The 15,407-nt window shown below is 43.7% G+C and overlaps 1 protein-coding gene across 4 annotated transcripts in view; it reads left to right on the top strand.

Moving 5' to 3' along the window:
* The first annotated feature begins 2,765 nt into the window (after positions 1-2,765).
* dram2b (DNA-damage regulated autophagy modulator 2b) overlaps positions 2,766-15,407 on the top strand; it is a 100,147-nt gene continuing 87,505 nt past the window's right edge. For 3 of the 4 annotated variants that reach the window (XM_043717086.1, XM_043717081.1, XM_043717085.1), the window contains exon 1: positions 2,766-2,961. The gene's annotated coding sequence lies outside the window, so the exon portion shown is untranslated. Of the gene's footprint in view, positions 2,962-3,809; positions 3,825-15,407 lie in introns of those variants that run through there. The other variant, XM_043717082.1, reaches the window with a different exon arrangement.

Below are 15,407 nucleotides of genomic sequence, written 5' to 3'. Positions count from 1 at the left end.
CATTTTGTCCGTTTTTTTCTGCATTTATCATGCTGGGATTCCAATCGAAGTCCATAAAGCATTGAATAAAAATTGAGAGAACTGTGGATGCTGGAAGTCAGAAACAAAAACAGAAATTGCTGGAAAAGCTCAGAAGGTCTGGCAACATCTGTGGTGAGAAATCAGATTTAACATTTTGGGTCCAGTGAGCTCCTGGGGGCACCTGCCCTATATCCCTCCAAACCGTTCCTATTCATATACCCATCCAGATGCCTCTTAAATGTTGCAATTGTACCAGCCTTCACCACTTCCCCTGGCAGCCTATTCCACACACACCACCCTCCGCGTGAATAAGTTGCCCTTTAGGTCTCCTTTATATCTTTCCCCTTTCACCCTAACCTATGCCCTCTAGTTCTGGACTCCCCCACCTCAGGGAAAAGACCTTGTCTATTTACTCTATCCATGCCCCTTATGATTTTATAAACCTCTATAAGGTCACCCCTCAGCCTTTGACGCTCCAGCCTGTTCAGCCTCTCCCTATAGCTCAAACCCTCCAACCCTGGCAACATCTTTGTAAACTTTTTCTGAACCCTTTCAAGTTTCACAGCATCCTTCTGGTAGGAAGGAGACCAGAACTGCACGCAATATTCCAACAGTGGCCTAACCAATGTCCTGTACAGCCGCAACATGACCTCCCAACTCCTGTACTCAATACTCTGTTCTGCTGACTTGCTGAACTTTTCCAGCAATTTTTGTTTTCATTCCTAAAGCATTAGCTTGGGGCTCTGGGTCACCTTCCAGTGACATTACAGCTTAATCACCCCATCCCCAAAGGTACAGCGAAGATTTACTGGCATTCTTCTAGGGAGGAGAGATTTTAGTTACAATATTCAAGTGGAGATGGAGCTAAGGAGATTGACTGAAGATTTGATAAAGGTGCACAAAGATTATGACAAGTCAAGATGAGGTAAACAAAGAAAAATATTGGGTGATGGTACAAGGCCCAGCAACCCAGGTAAGAGGTTTTGGGTAGAAGATGTAGGAAGCATATGAGGAAGAACTTTCCTAAGCAGCAAATGGTAATGACCTGGAAATGTTCTTTCCTTTCAGCTCTCAATAAAGGCTCAGCTTTGAAACATTTCCTCACAGGTCCTGTCCTCACAGGCAGACTGACAGTGTGCTTCCAGCTTTTTTTATGTTTGAACCAATAAGAGGCCAAGCCACATGAAATTTAGTTACAAACCGAGGTTTAATAGAGAAGCAAAGCTCGTTCTGAAGCAATCAGGCAAGAATTGGCTGCAATAGACTAGACAGAAACATGAGCAGATAAAACTACAAATAAACCACCAAGCCCTCAAATAACACCGTCAGAAATGATGTATTATTGGCCAAGTTGTATTGAGACTGAACAACATCAGATGTGATGGAGGACAGGATGCTTCTGTCAGCAGTGGATCTGAATCTATAAGGAATGGCATCACACTTTTCTACAAGCAGAAGGATGGAGGGGCAGGAATTGGCAATCTCCTATTGTAGTGCTGTTAACTTAGAATTCTGCACAAGTTTATTGACAATTGATTCAAAGCTGTTCTGGATTACTGATCAATCCAGTCCAGCTGTGCCTTGTACCTGACAGGAGGATCCTATAGCTTACACTACCCTGACATAAGACTGCATATCTGCAGGACAGGTACATTATCAGCCTGGACCTGAAGGCCATTGGCAGAATATAATACACCAACAGCATAGTCTTCTCTCTCCAGCTTTGTATAGGGAGTTGGGAGGGTTTTGGAAGGAAGTGCTGAAGGGTTGTGGAGGTTGAGGGGATGTTCACTGAATTTGAGAACTTTTTCAGAATGCAGTTGATCTTGTAATTCCCAGGATTTCTATCCACTCTGGATTCTGAGCTCCACTAGTCAAACCTTGAATAATGCCTGAGAAACTCCCCAATTAGTCACTTCCTCCTACCGTATCCCTAGGCTCATTTCCATAACTCCCCTTCCACAAATCATATTGAACAATCTGCCAGTTAAATTGGCTGTTGCCACATTGAGTGGAAATAAGCGGAGATGGCAATGTCAAGACTTTACAAAGTATGGTGTTCTCCATGTGAATCACATCAAAAGTGAACTCCCTAGAGCTTAGTGGACCTGACAGCTTTGACATTAGCTCTACACAGAGGGCACTGGAAATTATTAATGTATGAATATTACATTCAAGTCAAATGTACTGAAGTAGGAGCAGAAGTAGCCTATTTGGCTCTTCAAGCCCTCTCTGCTATTCAATAAAATCATGGCTGATCTTTGTGTTCTGAATTTGCACACTCTCATCTCTCCCTGAGAACCATTGATTCCCTCATCTAACAGGAACCAGTTTACTTCTGTCTAAAATTAGAGAGAAATATTCAATGGCCCCTCTCCCCCCACCTTTAAAGCCTTCAGGAGCAGGGATCAGTTGAGGATCTGAGTGTTTTCACAGTTGGGAGTCTCCCTATCCTGTAGATGGGGCTGTCTACTGGAGTACATCCTTCCACATTTTCAGACGTCTCTTGTTGCTGTTCTGCGAAAGGCACTGACAGTGTAAATGCTGAAGTGGGAGGGAGATAAATGTAGGCAATTTACAGCAGAGCCTCTTGACACAGAAAGAGTTTGAAAGCAGGGGGGGTAGTCAGTGTTGTTTTTGTTTTTGTTACAGGGAGCTGACACACTGAGTGAGACCAGGTGGAGATTGTCATCAAACTGGGCACAAGGACAACCAGTGTCAGGGGGTTGACCACAGGGAGGCTGCTGGACCCTGGACTATCACAGGGAGCTGCTGCTGGACCCTGGACTATCACAGGGAGCTGCTGGACCCTGGACTATCACAGGGAGGCTGCTGGACCCTGGACTATCACAGGGAGCTGCTGGACCCTGGACTATCACAGGGAGGCTGCTGGACCCTGGACTATCACAGGGAGTTCCCAGCGACTGTGGGCTCCGGACGGTAAGAAAGTGCAGCTTGTTAGCATTAAGTAATCTGGAGCAGTTAGACTTACCTGTGCACTTGGCTTTGACACTAACATTTTGCGGCACGGTGTCTCCGTGGTTAGCACTTTTACTGCCTCACAGTAGCCGGGTTCGATTCCAACCTCGGGAGGCTGTGCAGAGTTTGCACGCTCTCCTCCTGTCTGTGTGGGTCAGCTGGATTGGCCATGCTAATTTGGCCATAGTGTCCAAATCTAGTAGGCTAGATGGGTTAGCCGTTGTAAATGTGTGGTTAAGGGTTTGGTTAGGTCTGCATCTGGGTGGGGTGCTCATCAGAGGTTGGTGGAGACTCGATGGGCTGAATGGCCTCCCGCACTGTAGAGTTTCTATGATTCTTTAACACCATTGATCGTGCAAGAAAATATTGTGTGTAGCAACCATGTATATGCATGCTATAATGATAGTCTACTCTGAAATGGGAGAAAAACTGGATTTATGTAATAATTTTCATGGTTGCAAACTGCTTTACAACCAATGGGGCACCTTTTGAAGTGTGATCATCATTGTAATGGAGAAAATCTGGCAAGCAATTGGTATACAGCAAGATCCCACACACAGCATTGTGATAACCACATTATCTGTTGCTAGGACACTGAGGAGAACTATCCTGCTCTAGTCTGAAGTGGCTGTGGGATCTATTACATCAGGGTGAATGAGATTTAGTTAAAGATAACTATCTCACTTAAAAATCATCTCCTCTGACAGTGCAGCACCCTCTCACTGGGGAGAGCACCTGGAATGGAACTGGGATTCACAAATGCCTGAATTCAAACTTTGAGGAAGAGAATCTCATAATTTGAATGATAAACTTTAAGGCAGGTGGTGAGTATTTCAAGATTGACAGCTATTGCATCAAAATCAGCAAATGAGAATGACTGATTCGGTATTGCATTCCAAAACATAGCGATTCAGACGGACAACTGAGATCGCCCCCTCCATGTGGCTTGGTGCCACACAATCCCTACAGAGTCAGACTAAGGAGAAGAGAAAGTCAATAATTGTCTTCAATGTAATACTCTGTTACACTATCGTACTAAATACCGCTATACGTGGTAATCACTTATTACCAGGTTCTGGCTCACAGGGCAGACCTTATAAGGACCTGAATGGTGTGGGATATACTGAGATTTATAGTAGATTCATGTGTGAAGTCCAGTGAGGCCTATCTTGACATTGTGAGCCACTCGGAGTCATACAGCACAGAAACAGACCTTTTAGTCCAACTTGTCCATGCTGACCAAGTTTCCCAAACTAAGTTAGTCCCATTTGCCTGCACTTAGCTTGTTTCCCTCTAAACCTTTCCTGTTCATGTACTGGTCCAATGTCTTCTAACAGTTGTGACTGTATCTGCATCTACCACTTCCTCAAGCAGTTCATTCCATATACGCAACCCTCTGTGGAAAAAGTTGCCCCTCAGGCCCATTTTAAATCTTTCTCTTCTCACCTTAAAATAAAATTAAAATTACACGCATGAGAATTCTTAGAGGCCTGGCATTCTAACCAGAACTCCATAAACATATCAATACAGATCCCATCTACATTCCCTCAAAAAAATGGAAATGACATCACCCACCTTAATAAACCAAGACCTGTAAATAGAGAGGTGGGACATGCCACCAACACTTCACTGGACATTCTCATTGATGATGTTACTGAGTCATGGTGACGAAATGTCTGAAAACAAATCTTCCAGCTCAGAGAGCTAACTTACATACTCAATTATACCCTGTAGTTTTGAACTCACCTACCCTGGGGCAAAGACCTTCCTATTCACCTGTCTATGTTTAGGTTAGATTAGATTAGATTACTTACAGTGTGGAACAGGCCCTTCGGCCCAACAATCCACACCGACCGGGGGTAAAAAAAGAAGGGGGAGTAGCATTGTTAATTAGAGTGCATCACAGCTGCAGAAAAGGAGGGTGTTGAGGAGTCCGTATGGGTGCAAGTCAGTGACAGTAAATGAGCAGTCACTTTATTGGGTGTTTTCTATAGACCCCTCTCCCAGTAGCAGCAGAGAGATGGAAGAACAGATTGGACAGCGGATCTTGGAAAGGTGCAGATGTAACAGAGTTGTTGTCACGGGTGATTTCAACTTCCCCAATCTTGACTGGAACCTCCATAGTGCAGATGGTCTGGATGGAGCCACTTTTTGTCAGGTATGCCCAGGAATGAATCCTGAATACATATGTAGATAGGCTTTTGGATGTAGGTTTGCTCACTGAGCTGGAAGGTTCATTTCCAGACGTTTTGTTACCCTACTAGGCAACCCCTTCAGTGGGCCTCGGGCGAAGCAATGCTGAAAATCCCTGCTTTCTATTTATATGTTTGGGTTTCTTTGGGTTGGTGATGTCATTTCCTGTGGTGAAGTCACTTCCTGTTCCTTTTCTCAGGGGGTGGTAGATGGGGTCTAGGTAGATGGGGTCTAACTAGATGTGTTTGTTGATAAAGTTCCTGTTGGAATGCCATGCTTCTAGGAATGACATCATCAATCCAAAGAAACCAAACATAAATAGAAAGCAGGAATTTTCAGCATTGCTTCGCCTGAGTAAATAGAAAGCAGGAATTTTCAGCATTGCTTCGCCTGAGGCCCACTGAAGATGTTACCTACTAGTGTAACGAAACATCTGGAAATGAACCTTCCAGCTCAGCGAGCAAACCTACATCCAAAACCCCAACCTGAGCTACAAATCTTCTCAAAACGTGCTATGTAGATAGGCCGACGGGGTGGGGGGAGGAGGCCATATTGGATTTGGAGCTAGGCAACGAGTCAGGCCAGGTGTCAGATCGCTCTGTGGGGGAGCATTTCGGTGACTGTGACCACAACTGCCTCACCTTCACCATAGCCATGGAGAGGGATAGGAAGAGACAGTATGGGAAGGTATTTAATTAGGGAGGGGAAATTTTACTGCTATTAGACAGGAGCTGTGGAGTATAAATTGGGAACAATTGTTCTGTGGGAAATGCACAGCAGAAATGTAAAGGCTGTTTAAGGAGCACTTGTTGTGAGTGTTGGATAACTTTATCCCACGGAGACAGGCAAGGAATGGCACGGTGAAGGAGCCTTGGATGACAAGAGCAGAGGAGCTTCCTGTCAAAAGGAGGAAGGAAGCTTACTTAAGGCTGAGGAAGCAAGGATCTGGCACAGCTTTAGAAGATTACAGGGTAGTTAGGAAAGAGCTCAAAAATGGACTGAGGAGAGCAAGGAGGGGGCGCGAAAAAGCCTTGGTGGGAAGGATTAGGGAAAACCCAAAGACATTCTAAACATATGTGAGGAATAAGAGAATGATCAGAGAGGAGAAGGCTGATCAGGGATAGTGGAGGGAACTTGTGCCTGAAGTCTAAAGAGTTAGGGGAGGCCCTAAATGAATGTTATGCTTCAGTATTCACTAGAGAGAGGGATCTTGTTGATAGTAAGAACACCATGGACCAAGTTAATAGACTTGAACAGATTGATATTAAGGAAGTGGATGTGCTGGAAATTCTGGGAAGCATCAGGATAGATAAGTCCCCAGGGCCAGACCAGATATATCTAAGGTTACTACGGGAAGCGAGGAATGAAATTGCTGCACATCTGGCGATGAGTTTTGCATCCTCCCTCTCCACGGGAGTAGTACCGGCTGATCAGAGGGAGATGAATGCTGTTCCTCTGTTCGAGAAAGGGAATAGGGAAATCCCTGGGAATTACAGACCACTCAGTCTTACATCTGTGGTCAGCAAGGTACTGGAAAGGATTCTGAGAGATAGGATTTATTACTATTTGGAAAAACAGGGGCAGGGCATGCCTCACAAGCCTTAATTGAGGTCTTTGAGGATGTGACAAGAAAAGTTGATGAAGGTCGAGCAGTGGATGCGGTGTATATGGATTCAGTACGGCATTTGATACAGTTCTCCATGGTAGCCTCATTCAGAAAGTTAGGAGGTATGGGATACAGGGAAATTCGGCTGTCTGGTTACAGAATTGGCTGGCCGAAAGAAGACAGCGAATGGTAGTGGGTGGAAAGTATTCCGCCTGGAAGTCGGTGAACTTTGGTGTCCCACAGGGATCTGTTCTTGAGTCTCTGCTCTTTGTAGTTTTTATAAATGACTTGGATGAAGAAGTGAAAGGGTGCGTTAGTACATTTGCCGACGACACAAAGGTTGGTGGTGTTGTAGATATTGTTGAGGGCTGTTGCAGGCTACAACAAGACATTGACAGGATACAGAGCTGGGCTGGGAAGTGACAGATGAAGTTCAACCTGGACAAATGTGAAGTGATTCATTTTGGAAGGTTGAATTTGAATGTTGAATACAGGATTAAAGACCAGATTCTTGGCAGTGTGGAGGAACAGTGGGATCTTGAGGTTCATGTACATAGATCCCTCAAAGTTACCACCCAGGTTGACAGGGTTGTTAAGAAGTTGTATGATGTTTTGGCTTTCCTTAATGGGGAATTGAGTTGAATTCCCCATTAAGAGCCATGAGGTTTTGTTGCAACTCTATAAAACTCCGGTTCGACCACATTTGAAATATTGTGTCCAATTCTGGTCGCCTCATTATAGGAAGGATGTAGATGCTTTTGAGAGGGTGCAGAGGAGATTTACCAGGATGCTGCCTGGATTGGAGGGCTTGTCTTATGAAGAGATGTTGAGTGAGCTTGGGCTTTGCACACTGGAGAGAAGGAGGAGCAGAAGTGACTTGATAGAGATGTACAAGGTAATGAGATGCCTAGATAGAGGAGATAGCCAGAGACACTTCCCCAGGACAGAAATGGCTGTCAGGCAGGGTAATAATTTTAAGGTGATTGGAGGAATGTTAAAGGGGAGATGTCAGAGGTAGGCTGTTTACACAGAGAGTGGTGGGTGTGTGGAATGCACTGCCAGCGATGGTAGTAAAGTCAGAGACATTAGGGAAATTTAAGTGACTGCTGGACAAGCATGTGGATGGCAGTAAGTTAAGGGGTGTGTAGGTTAGGTTGATCCTGATTAAGATAAATGTTTGACACAACATCGTGGGCTGTAGGGCCTGTACTGTACTGTTCTATGTCCTAAAATCCTAGAAAATCCTTTTTGCACCCTTTAATAACATCCTTCCTATTGTAGGATGACCAAAACTGTACATGGCATGGTGAGACTTGCTAATTAAGAGGCTGTTATTACTTATTAAATGCGTTAATAATGGCCCATCTCACCTGTTATATTTACCTTCCAATCTTATCAAAAGCTCACCATCAAGAGGTCTCAACATCGAAATCCAAATGGGTACCTGGCCAGTTCAGCTGGGCACTGGCTCCAAAGAACCTCCATGTTGGACACCAGGCACTGATATCTCAGTAAGCTGATCATATGTACCCCATGGACATTGACATCTTACATGTGCCAGTGTCAAGGAACCCTCATGCCACATCTCTAAACCTCTCTCAGGACCCGTCTGTACTTCACTGCTGCCCCAGTAACACTCATTCTAATGCTGTGCTCTCAGAGATACACAGCTGTTGTGCCTGCCACAGTGTGTTTGAACACTCATAATTAGCAAAAGAACTGTGAGTCAAGTCAATAATAGTAAAAAAACATTATTCATTTATTTGACACAATTAATATTAGAACAATAAATACACTGAACTATGATGAACTAATCTAACTAATGCTTTAAATTGACTTTGATCATATGCCACTACACTAGAACTTGGCTGGGCACTACGTCGTGATGTCGCCTGGTCTTCCTCTGATGGTTTCAGGGGTGTCTTCTGTTTCTGTGGTTATTCCGTGATTATCACTCAATTTAAATTCTGAACGTGGTTTTGCAGCAATTCTTGTATTCCAAAGTCTCTGCGCCTTTTTAGGAGTGTCTTGAGTATCTTTCAATAGATTGATCAGGTTCTATCACCCTGATCAGTTGGTCCCAATCAGATGTTGGCACACTGATGGCATGGGGTTAACTGCAGAGTTGAGTGTGGTGCTGGAAAAGCACAGCAGGTCAGGCAGCATCCAAGGAGCAGGAGATTTGCAGTCTCAGGCAGGAGCCCTTCATTAGGAACCATTCTCCTCACTTTCTGCTTATTGGTAGCTGTGTGGATTCTGCAGTTACTTTGTCAAGGTTGGTTTCCATTTCCCAGCATGCTTTAATCATTGTCCATCTTTTGTAGCTCCATGATAAGGTCATTATTTCCCATCATAAGTTCATTACTTTGCGTGTCCTGTCCGGTCACACAGCCATCTCATGGCTGTATCTCCCGTACCTTGCTCACAATCATAGCATTCACTCACTCTGAGCCTACCTGGATGGTCACCGCATCCCTGCCTTGCATTGCCATTTTGCAGTTTGCCCCCTCAGCCAGAAAAACCAGGCTCATATTACTGTTGTCTTGCCATGATGTTTTGTGCAGACACCAAGCCAAGAAGCTTGTCATTGATTGTCAGCAGACCTCAGATGGAGTTTAGTTTAAATAAATGTGATGAGCTGTGAGATCTGGGAGTGCAGGTCCATTGTACCCTGAAGGTTGCTGCATAGGTGGATAGAGTGGTCAAGAAGGCATATGGTATGCTTGCCTTCATTGGACGGGGTTTTGGGTATAAGAGCTGGCAAGTCATGTTAAAATTGTACACTATGTAGGTTCGACCGCATTTAGAATACTGTGTACAGTTCTGGTTGCCACATTACCAAAAGGACATAGATGCTTTGGAGAGGGTGCAGAGGAGGTTTATGAGGATGTTGCCTTGTATGGAGAGAGGTTGAGTAGGTTAGGATTGTTTTCACTAGAAAAAGGTGATTGAGGGGGGACCTGATTGGAGTCTACAAAATCATGAAGGGTATAGACAGGATGGATAGAGAGAAGCTTTTTCCCAAGGTGACGGATTCAATAAAAAGAGGTCAGGCATTCAAGGTGAGAGGTGAAAAGTTTAAGGGAGATATGCATGGAAAGCACTTTACACAGGGTGTTGGGTGCCTGGAACGCGTTGCCAGCAGAGGTGGTAGAGGCAGGCACATGGATTCAATTAAGGTGCGTCTGGACAGATGTATGAGTAGGTGGGGAGCAGAGGGATATAGATGCTAAGGAATTGGTTCGACTCAGGCTTGGAGGGCCTTTTCTAGGGCTGTAAATTTTCTTTGTTCTTTGCTGCATTTTGGAAAGGCAAATTAGGACAGGATTTATACACTTCGTAATAAGGTCCTGTAGAGTGTTGCTGAACAAAGAGACCTTAGGGTGCAGGGTTCATAGTTCCTTGAAAGTGGAGTTGGAGGTAGATAGGATAGTGAATGAGGTGTTTGGTATGTTTTCCTTTATTGGTCAGTGCAGTGAGCATGCAAATTGGGAGGTCAAGTTGTGGATGTACAGGACATTGATTTGGCCACTTTTGGAATACCATGTTCAGTTCTGATATCCCTGCTTTGCGTGTCCTGCGTGGTACCATCTTTGCGTGGTAGGAAGGATGGTATGAAACTTGAAAGGGTTCAGAAAAGATTTACAAGGATGTTGCCAAGGTTAGAGGATTTGACCTATAAGGTGAGGCTGTATTAGTTGGGGTTTTTTTTCCCTTGAGGTTGGAGGCTGAGGGGGACCTTTTTATAAAATCATGAGGGTATACATAAAGCCAAGGTCTTTCCCCCATGGTAGGGGAGTCCAAAACTAGTGGGCATAGGTGAGAGGGGTAAGATTTAAAATTGACCTAAAGGACAACTTTTTCATGCAAAGGGTGGTGTGTAAGGAATGAGCTGCCAGAGGAAGTGGAGATTAGTACGATTACAACATTTTAAAAGGCATCCCTGGATGGATACATGAAAAGGAAGGCTTTAGAAGGATATGGGCCAAATGCTGGCAAATTAGACTAGATCAGTTTGGGTTATCTTGGCAGCATGGACAGGTTAGACCTGACAAGTCTGTTTCTGTGCTGTATAACACTATTGCTATGACAACCAGTGAGATGAGAACACTTTCCCGATCCCCGAGCCGTTCTGTGGAATAGAGGAGTAGAGGTCATGCACTCCTACGTCCCAATGGTCCCAAGCACTTTGGTAGTTTTTGGTGATCTTGGTACCAATAAACTTAGTTCTTCCCCCAGGCTGAGGTGGGAACAACTCTTGGTCATCCCCCAATCTGATGGTGTGGATCTTCTTGCTCCTTCCTCCTCTCTCGCTCTTGTTACTTGCCTTATTATAGGGGTTAGAGACAAACAAACTGCAGATGCTGGAATCCAGAGTAGACAGGCAGGAGGCTGGAAGAAAACTGCTAGCCAGGTAGCATCACTTCCTGTTGCTGCCTGGCTTGCTGTGTTCTTCCAGACTCCTGCCTGTCTGCATTGATAGCCAATCCCTATAATAAGTAATGTCAGTCAACTGCCCAACCTATCTTAGCAATGGCCATGGGACTGCTACTCATGATGACAGGTAACTGAACAATGGTCACCTGACAACATCTGAGCATTAGTTTTCAGTCTTTCTGGAAAGAGTGCAGAAGAAATTTACAAGGATGTTGCCAGGACTCGAGGGTCTGAGTTATAGGGAGGACAAGCTCGGATTTGTTTTTTAGAGCATAGGAGACTAAGGGGTATCTCAAGTGTGTAAAATCATGAGAGGCATGGATAGGTTGAATGTACTCAGTCTTTTTTCTAGGGTTGGGGAATCGCAGACTAGAGGGCATCCGTTTCAGGTTAGAGCAGAAAGAATAAAGGGGAGCCTGAGGGGCAACTTTTTTTACGCAGATGGAATAAGCTGTCAGTGGAAGTGGTTGATGCGGGTACATTAACAACATTTAAAAGGCATTTGGACAAAACATGGATAGGAAAGGTTTAGAAGGATATGGGTCAAATGCAGGGAAATGGGGTTAGCGTGGGCGGACATTTTGGTCGGCATGGACCCATCTGGGCCAAAGGGCCTGTCTCCATGCTGTACGATTCTATGACTGTGTCGAAACCAAAACCTCCTTATTTTAGATTTGACAGTGGAGAGGGGAAGCACCTGGTAGGTCCCTGAGAGTGAAGACCTTGAGGATTCTTCTGAACACTCTTCTATTTTCATACCTATTTATGTACATTTCCAGAAGGCTAATTAATAATGTGATAGATCTTTAAATACCAAATATTGAATGCTGAGTTAACACAGAGTTAAGGGCAATCCTGATTGTCAAATGTGGGTAGAACAACTTTTACTGTTGGTGCAGTGAGGAGGAGAGAGTGAGTTAGCAAGCAGCATAGAGAGCGTGTGGAGGTTGGAGTAGCTGACAGTGAGTCATCTTGTAGGCGTTAGTGAAGGTGGTAGAGCTTTGGTGCATACTGTCTACAGTAACAAAGATGGGGTTGTGATGTTGGAGAGAAGATGGGTTGGCCTTAAGCTGACATTGTGGAGAAGCTGTTTGACAGTGTTCCGCATTTCTCCAGAGAGATTGAGACTGGTTAGCAATATTGGAGCACAGGACATGCCATGTGGCAGGGCCTCTGGTTAATGACCACAATGTGTGGCACCACATTTCCCTCCTCTGCCATAGCTGGGGAAAATGCCAATGCTTCTGGACTGACAGGCACAATGGCCTTTTAAAGATGGCACCAGCACCAGTTAGTGCCAGTTCATACTGAGATATCCCAATTTTGATGTGTTCTGGGAATGGTGCAGAGTAAGATAGGGCTAGAATCAGACCAGAGGGGCTCTGCCAGGGTAGTTAATAAGGCGGGTTTGGTAAATTAGTTCAAGATCAGCATTTATTGGCCATTCCTAACTGCCCTTCCACTGTGTGGCTTGCTAGGCTATTTCGATGGGCAATAAGAGTTAACCACATTGCTGTATGGTTTGGAGTCATATAAGGGCCAGGCCAGGTAAACTTACGAATGATTGATTGTGTTTTTATTACAATCAACAACGGCTGTATAGTTGCCATTTATTGATACCAACTTTAAATATGAATAAATCTGGTTTGTAAATTCCTACAGCTGCCAGGGTGGAATTTGAACCAGTGACCACATCTTCAGGGGCATTAGTCCAGTGATATTACCATTGCACCAGTGTCTTTGCCTTGCCTCACCCACAATTTATAAAGCCATCCAGCTGTCATAAATTGGGGCAAAGTGGCTTTAGTGTTCCCTCTATTATAAGTGACAAAATGCCGAAACGCCTAACTGGCTGGAGAAAACTTTGAGGTTGTGAAACCTCCTCATTTCCTGAAGAAGGGCTCATGCCCGAAACGTTGATTCTCCTGCTCCTTGGATGCTGCCTGACCTGCTGCGCTTTTCCAGCAACACATTTTCAGGTTGTGAAAGATGCCCTACAAATAAAAATTTCTTTCTCTGCAAATGAAAAGCCTAGAGTTAATTCCTCCCTTGTTAAATTGGAGGATGCAAATCGTGTAAATCAACTATCGATTGATCCTGAGATATGTGATGGCTGTTTTGGATATAACTGATAATTCATAATGAATGAGGGATGAAGATCTCTCACCTTGTGTGTTTGTTACAAGAGGCACTTTGCGTATAGACAGATCTTAAAACTATGTTGTGTATATGAATGTATGGGATAATATGCTGCCTGATTTAAGCATTGCTTACGCTACTCAGCATCAGAAACCCATTTGGGCTGCTTCTCCCATTCCCTTGTCCCTTGTGAAAGATAGAAATGGCACACTGACTGTATTGTTCAGGGAAAATCAGCAGTTACATTTATTTTGAACAAATACATTGATACAGTGGAACATGGCAAACATCTTGTTCCGAAGAGTTAAACTGCTGGAGTAAACATTCAGAACATTTTTCAGCTGAGTCCAATAACTAGCATTTATGCAGAAATTGGATTTTTAAAACTCTGTATTCTTGCGAGGATGTTGTAGTTTGAATGGAAATTGACTGGGTGAAAAAGGAAATATTGTTTCTATCATACTATTGATTTGGATTGATATATTGATCCCAAGCCAGATGGAGAGGTATGGAACTTGACATAAATCCGTTTCTCAATAATTCATTATATACAGAATGTAGCATTACATATGTCTGCCTCCTTCTGACTTACCTAAAAGTCTCTTTGCAAGTGCTTTAAGTACTTAATGATGCTGTGTAACTATTAAGTATTTCATCACCTGTGTATCTGAACAATACAATTTCCATAAAATTAACATTCTTCTTTCTTTAAAGAAAAGCTTTATAACACTCAAATAACTACAAAACAAGATCTTAAAAGAATGTTTCCATATTTCAAAGGGAGAAGGAGTCCTTTGAACAAGCAGTCCTTTTCATAAAACAATCAAACAATTGTTGAGCAGCATTAACTCATTTTAGAGATCTTTTTCCTCTGAACCATCTATTTTATATTTGCAAATTGATCCTTAACCTTTCTTCAGTCTCACTCCTTGTCAAATGTACACTACCCCATAGAGAATGTTTATCCACACTGCTGCATTAAATAGGGAAATGTTTCTTTGCGTGGTCATAGAGTCCTGCAACATGGAAACAGCCCCTTCATGGCAATCAAGTTCCCCAAACTAAACTCATCCCATTTATGTGCACTTGCCCTATGTGCCTCTAAACCGTTGCTATTCATATCCTTACCCAAATGTCTTTTACATGTTCTAACTGTACCTCCATCTACCACTTTTGGCAGTTCATCTGAACCACCTCTGTGTGAAAACGTTGCCCCTTGGGTCCCTTTTTCAAATATTTCTCCTCTCTCCTTAAAATTATGCCTCAGTTTTGAACTCTCCAGCCCTAGGGAAAAGGCCTTTGCTATTCACCTTATCTCCGCCCCCTCCATGATTTTATAAATCTCTATATAGTCCCAGCCTATCAGGTCTCTTCTTATCACTCAAACTCTTGGTTTAATAACATCCTTCCTATATCAGGGCAACCGGAACTGTATACAGCATTTCAAAAGAGGCCTCACTAACTTCCTGTACAACCGCAAGATGATGTCCCAACTCTTACATTCAGTGGTCTGACTGATTGATATGCCTTTTTGTTTTACTGCACTCTCTACCTGTGATGCAACTTGCAATAAAGAATATACCTGAACCTCTAAGTCTCTCTGTTCTACAACCCTCCCCAGGGCCCTATCATTAACTGTAAGTCCTGCCCTTTCTCATCTTGGTAAAATGCAATACCACACATTCATCTAAATTAAACTCTATCTGCCTAATTGATCAAGATCCTTTTGTAACCTTGGATAACGTCATCACTGTCCACTATACCACAAATGTTGGTGTCACTCCCCCCAAACTTACTAACCATGCTTCCTACATTCATCATCTAAATCACTTATAGAAGTGTCACACCGTGGACCCAGTACTGATCCCTTTGGAAAACCAGCTGGTTACAGGCCTGCAGTCTGAAAAACGATTCCCTACCACCACCCTCTGTTTACTAACATCAAGCCAATTTTGTATCCAATTGACAAGCTCTTCCTGAACACCATGTGATCTTACTTTACTCACCAGTCTACCATGCAGAACCTTCGTCA

This window comes from Chiloscyllium plagiosum, chromosome 26, assembly GCF_004010195.1.
Source record: "Chiloscyllium plagiosum isolate BGI_BamShark_2017 chromosome 26, ASM401019v2, whole genome shotgun sequence".
Taxonomy (NCBI): Eukaryota; Metazoa; Chordata; class Chondrichthyes; order Orectolobiformes; family Hemiscylliidae; genus Chiloscyllium; species Chiloscyllium plagiosum.
This window is presented reverse-complemented; position numbering and strand designations above follow the sequence as displayed.